Source organism: Cygnus atratus, chromosome 2, assembly GCF_013377495.2.
Source record: "Cygnus atratus isolate AKBS03 ecotype Queensland, Australia chromosome 2, CAtr_DNAZoo_HiC_assembly, whole genome shotgun sequence".
NCBI classification, from domain to species: Eukaryota; Metazoa; Chordata; class Aves; order Anseriformes; family Anatidae; genus Cygnus; species Cygnus atratus.
The window spans coordinates 119,078,896-119,085,366 of NC_066363.1; positions in this window are offsets into that span (position 1 = coordinate 119,078,896).

The following is a 6,471-nucleotide window of genomic DNA, read 5'->3' on the forward strand; positions in this document are numbered from 1 at the left end:
CCATTTTCCAGAGTGATGAGATTTTCCAGCCACAAGACTTTTATAGCAGAAGCTACCTGTCTTTGTACATTCAGAATTGTCTCAAGACTGGCAGTTCTGTAGCGGGGATAACTGTGGATTTTGACAAACTGCATCTTGTTCAGATTTTTCTGCCATGTCTTTCCCAGACCACTAGGTCTGGGACCACCATAACTCATGGAGAATGAGAAGGACAAGCTTGGGGCAGGCAGTGCAAAGAGGGAGATGAAATTCAGAGGTCTCCTGCTGTGACTCTGCATTACCTGTTAACTAGAGACACTACTCAAACCAGGGTTTGTTGGATCCAGTTCCACACTATGCTCATTTACATTGGTTTCCCTCATTAAGATGAGTTAACATTCTGGAAGTCTCAAGAAAATTACTTGGATGTTGCAAATCTAGTTTAATACACCACCTCCACACCAAGCCAGCAGCTTGGGTGTACTGAGACATTGTCAGATTTCCCTTATCCATGCCTGTTACATTGACACCACAATGTTGTCCTGCAGCTCTAAGTATTTTGTAGGTACCTACTCTGTAGGCACAGCCCTGGGGGAGAATTTTGATGCACATCCTAACTAAATTGGCCAAGAAAACAGCAGAGAAACAGAAAGCCATCTTTAATTTCAGATCTTGCTCTAAAAATCAAGCCAAGTTGTGCTGATAGATCAAATTCACTGAATGCAAGATGTTCTAAAAATTAGCCCCAGTAGGTTTACACACACTTTGCTCTGGTTTGAGTGGAGACCCTAGTCCCTAGGGAATGCGACCCTGTAAGTCACATTCTTATGACACTTATGACAGTAAGAGGGAAGGCATATGTGGGATGCTGCAGATAAATCTTTTGCTGTTTATTTAAATCCAAGCAGATTTTTTTGGAGTAGGTTCCATAAATACACAAAGGGTAGAGACTTCTTCCATTATAAAGCCACGTGCCAATGAAGCTCATCTTACCCTGGTGCCATACTGACCTGATGCTCCTCTGCTCAGCTGCGGACAGGTCTTCCCCAGTGCCAAGCTCAGCTCTCAAGCTTTAGTTTGGAGCTTTCAGAGCTGCTGAAGTCAACCACATCCACTCACCACAAGTGTCATGGCCATACTCCAGAGTCCTTCTTCCAACCTCCAGGAGCTCCTTCTGTGGCACTCAAAGGGCACACAGCTGTGGCCACGTACCTGGCTATAAAAACAGGCAGCTGAATTAAGCCAACCTCTTTTGGTTGAGGTAACAAAACAGATCAATCTGGCAACATGCTACCAACAGATTTATTTTCTCTTCTACTCAAAACAAGGATCTCAAAACATAAAGTATCAGTAAATCGAACAACAAATTAATTGCCATACAGGAACACTTAGAAATAATAAAAGTACCAGGAATGCAGTATGATATTTTTTACAATACTCATAATTTACACAGTTGGTATTTAGGGGAAGAGAAAAACTCTCCTTTCTTCTTTGTTTCAATATGTTCCTGGAAGGGGATGAAATATTATTCGGCCTTCCAAAATAAAGGAATTTTGTCAAGTATGTTTGATACACAAAATAGTCCGATGACTTCTTCAGATTTTTTTTCAATATTTTGAATAAAAACAGTTCACCTGGAAGAGCCATAAGGCCTGATTTTATCCTAGATTAAATCACCTTTCTTGGCTTTGTCTACTCTGGAGAAAAAGGGCAATTTGGTGTAAAAACATAACTTAGCCACTCTGAATCAGGCATAGATAGTACTTATTTAAAAACTAAATTAACATTTGGTGTTGTTTAGGGTTGGTTTGTTTTTAATTAATACTGCCACGGTTTCCCAAGAATTCTGAAAGATTTTCCCCATGAAATGAGGGCTGCAATTATCACCGGAGGAACAATAGGAGCAAATACACAGCTCCAAATCTTGCCTTGCTGTGGCAAGGCAACTTGAATCACGAAGATCTTTCAGTATAGCAAGCACTATAGCTATGATACAACTAAAACAGGAGTGATTTTCTATGTATATAATGCTCACCCTGATGGAAAAGAGAGATGAAAACCAAAATCTACACCTGTATTCAGTGCCCTCAACCAGGGATATCACATGGGGATGAAATATTGTCCACCTACTCCTCATATAAAGTCCTGGAAAATGTGAAGTACAAGCAGTTATCTTCACCACATCTTGGCAATTACACAAATGTCAGAGTGATTTGAAGAAGAAATAACAGAAGAACAAGCCAACCCTGGGGAGTTTTTTTCCTCAATGACAAATTAAGGATAATGAAAACAACAATAGCCATAATAACTAGGAAATACAAAGTAGTTCATGTAAGAATATCTTATTTTCCAGATCCAAACATTCAATATCAAAAATGCCAAAACTTAAATGATCTACATCATTTCCAGGTAGGCCTCCTGGGGACCATATTCATGTGTTTAAGTAACTTAATTATCCTCTAGATGTCTGATTTATCTGGTGAACAAGATGAAGAAATTGTTTCGAGAGCAGCAAGTGTGTTACGTACGGAGTTTGACTGGCTGAAACTATACTGATGATATATTTTTGCAAAGATGACATTTCTACCACAAGGTCTGCTGTGAAAGGTCTGTGTAAGCAAGGTTTTATCTGTACATATAATAAGCAAAATAAGACACAAGTGCTTTATAGACAGTCTAATTTATCTTCCAGACAGAGAGGTAAATTACTCTGAAACAATATATTTAAGTCCAGACAAAATAAATAACCAACTCTCCACAATTGGTTGTAAGTTCCTACAGGTGTTTCTAGAAAAAAAAAAAAAAAAAAAAAGAATAGAAAACAACCTGGAGGACAAAGCAGTGGCCTTTTTCTTACTACAATTTCATCTCACTTGTTTTAAGTTAAAAATAAATTATTACATCCTGTCAATTTCCCTGTACATACAATGATACTGATCAGAGATCACAGTCATATCTGAATCAGTACTGTTCATATGAGTGATTAAAAGACTGTTACTAAAACCTCAAGGAGAATAAGACCTGATTAAAAAAGTAAAAAATAATTCAGTTTAAGAAATACTTCCAAAGAAAATTGTGTTTTACAATCTGTAGCACTAATATTTTTGTTTCTAAAAGCAGGAAACTCAGGCGTAGTGGTACACTTAGCACATGTACAGCCAATACTTTAACTGCAGAAAACAGGAAAGCACATTAGCAAAAGCAGTATATCAAACAACTAAAAGTACTATTTACTTAACCATTCATTCCACATTCTAAAGGCAATGAACAGCGATTAGATATCATTTCTGCTAGCTGCCCTCCTAGTGTATGGAACCTGATGTGGAATTTATGATTTTAAGACTCAGCTGCTGAAGCAGTTTAAACCCAGATCCTTCTGAATACAAGGAGACCAGTAATATAGTGAAAATACAAAAGTAAAAAGAAAAGCAGGATATGCAGGAAAAACAGAAAGAAAAAAATAATAATCTGATGACATACAATCACATTGTCTTCTCATAAATTAATTCCTGGCAAAATGCAATTGCTTCATTCCTGGTATTTCAAACTTTTCTATTTCTTAATATATATATATATATATATATATATTTCCACTGCCATTAATTCAAATTTATGATTATGTGTTTTGTTGTATGTGTGTGTACATTATTATTATAATTATTGTTTCCTTTAATTACAACAGGATGAAAATCATGTTTCTTTTATAGTTTTCTCTGAGCATTCAGTAATGTAGAACAATGCTCTATAATTAAAATTGAATTATCCTGTGCTCTGAGGTGCAGCATAAATTCCTATCACTGTCTGGAGCATGTCTTTAAAAACATGCTTATCTAAACAGCAAAGTTATCCAAGGATACCGTTTCAGCAATATTTCGTCTATAAAGTGTTGCGTGCATGCCATAAGAGACAAGGCAGTGAGTCAACAGTAAATCTTACATGGGCTTGCAGCATTTCAGTATTGCAATCCTTTGCATTTAAAGCTTCCAAATTTGTAACAGCATTCAGTGCTGGCTTTACAAAAATCTCATTCTTTAGATTTTTTTATGTCACTTTCTTTTCAAAGAAAGAAACGTAATAAATCAATACAAATATATGGACATGGCAGTTTTAACCAACAGGTCTTTACACCCATGGCATTGAAGACGAGCTGAAGAGAGCTCTGCAACATGTGCAGGCTGTGTCACTTTGCAGCTGTGGGGAGGAACCAGGCGGTGTGGGGGTGTTTTCTCCTGCTGTAGAGCCACAGCTGTCTTCTGAAGCTGATGCATTACCAGGTTCGGTCCCTCCGAGACTGTGAGTGCTCAGTGTTGTCATGGAGCTAGCATTAAAGCTACTCTAAATGTGATGTATCTAAAGCCTGGAGAAACCTTTGACTCTACACTGCAGGGAGAGATGAAAGCTCAGTATGCTTTAGGAAAATATTATAAAATGGAGATTTTATTTAGATCCTAACTAAAGGAAGAGATGAGCAGAACATCCACATTGCTGTGCAAGAGGAGGCCCACAGAAGACATTCAGGTGGGAAAACAAAAATGACCAGGAGTCACTTACCTATATTACGCAGTGAAGAAGACATCATCCTAGGCAATGAAGGAGTGGTCCATGTGTTCCCATGACAGAGGTGGGGCTTTATATGGATCTTGTTTGTCTTCCTCTGACTTAAGGATGCTCAAAATTGTGCAGGTGTTGAGAGATCTAAATAACGTTGTTTCCATCACTATAGCAAGCTGAAAACAAATTATCCATACTCTGCCCCCTCTTCTGCCCAAACAGCCCAAGGAGATGGCTTCAGACACAGCTGCTGTACCTACCCCAGGTCTGTTAGGAATCTTCTCAATCTGACCATAATCTCTAGGTTGAACTTTAGGTGCCTTTATAGGGACACGTTTAATTGAAACTATTCTATTATACACAAGACACAAACCCTTTGGATGATGTTTTCTGACCAAAATGGAAAAAAAAATGCTCAGAAGATTTTGACCAGATTAGCTTCCTCTAAAAATTAAAACCTTAGTCGCTTTTCAATACATTTAAAGAGCAAGTCATGTCAGAATTAACAATGTAATGATGAAATTTTAAGAGTGATTATTTTGATGGGTTTGAAAACTTATTTGAATGGAGGGGTGAGGTGAAGGCTTTATGATTTTTTTTTTTTTTTTTTGAGATTTTGATATAGGAGGCTGGATAGCTGCCTTTGCAGACTGGTAAACCAGGAACACAATAGGGACTTTAATATAAGCTTTCAAAGTCTCTTCATAATTTTGAGACAAAATATAATTTCCCTTTTGCTCCAGATTCATTTTAGAGGAATGAAGGTTTCTTGTGGGGACAAAGGGTCTCAGAGGAACAAACCAGAGCTTTTTTCATCAGTTGTTCAAGCAAGACCAAAAGCATTTTAAAAATATATACACTTTATCTTCTGCTTTCTGGCTCTTGTAAAAGGAGTCGGCCACTGTACCAAGAATATGGACTATGCTCCTCTGCTAGCATGACCACAGTATGCTTCATGGAAGCTCTATTGGCTACAAAATTGCAAAGAATTTTGCTTTTTAAGTCACAAGATTGAAGAGTTACTCATCAGGAGATCTGAATGCAATGACTTTTCAGCCTTTCTCCTGCATCTTTGTTTTTCAGCACCAATAAAACAGTTAGAAAAGAAATGATGACTATGATGACCAAGATAGAAGAGCTTCAGGCAATACACAACACAATATCCATTAGGATAAGATACAGCAGTCACAGGGTAAGGCAGAAGTACTTCTGGCAATGAATGGACAAACGTATAAAGCCTCACCTACTTGAAGCTGAACACAAGCTTTCCTCATGTATAAAATACAGTAAGGTGAGAGGATGGGAGAGCTCCCACAGCATGCCAGGGACAGAGGTTTGGGGGGGAGGAGAGGGAGGTTAATACAATGCCAGCGTCATGTGGAAGTAGGGGGGGTTGGAAAGGGGTAAAGCTTCCAAGCACAGACTGAGGCACACAGTATAGAAAAAAGGCTTTCCAGTGACAGCTATTTAACACCCACACAGAAGTGGCTGCTTTCTATTTCCATTCCCAGTTCTTATCAGTGACCTCCTAAAGATGCTTGGCCCAAACATTTCCAAAGCAGTGAATGCCTACCCAGAAAAGGGAAGAAAGCAAAAGAAAACAAGACAGTGAGAAACCAAAAGAAAGGAAGCAAACAAAAGCAAGAAAGCAAAAGAAAGCAAGAAAGCAAAAGGCAAAGACAAAAAAAAAGACAGTGAGAAAACAAAAGAAAACAAAAGCAAGAGGACAAAAGAAAACAAAAAGGAAGAGAAAAAAAATAAAAAAGAAAACAAAAAAAGGCAAGAAAGCAAAAGAAAGAAAACAGAAAACAGACAAAACAAGACAAAGCAAACAAGAAAACAGACAAAGAAAAGACTAAAGAAAACAAAAGGAAGAAAGAAAACAAAAGAAAGCAAAAGAAAGCAAGCAAAAGAAAAAGAAAATGAAAAGAAAGCAAGAAA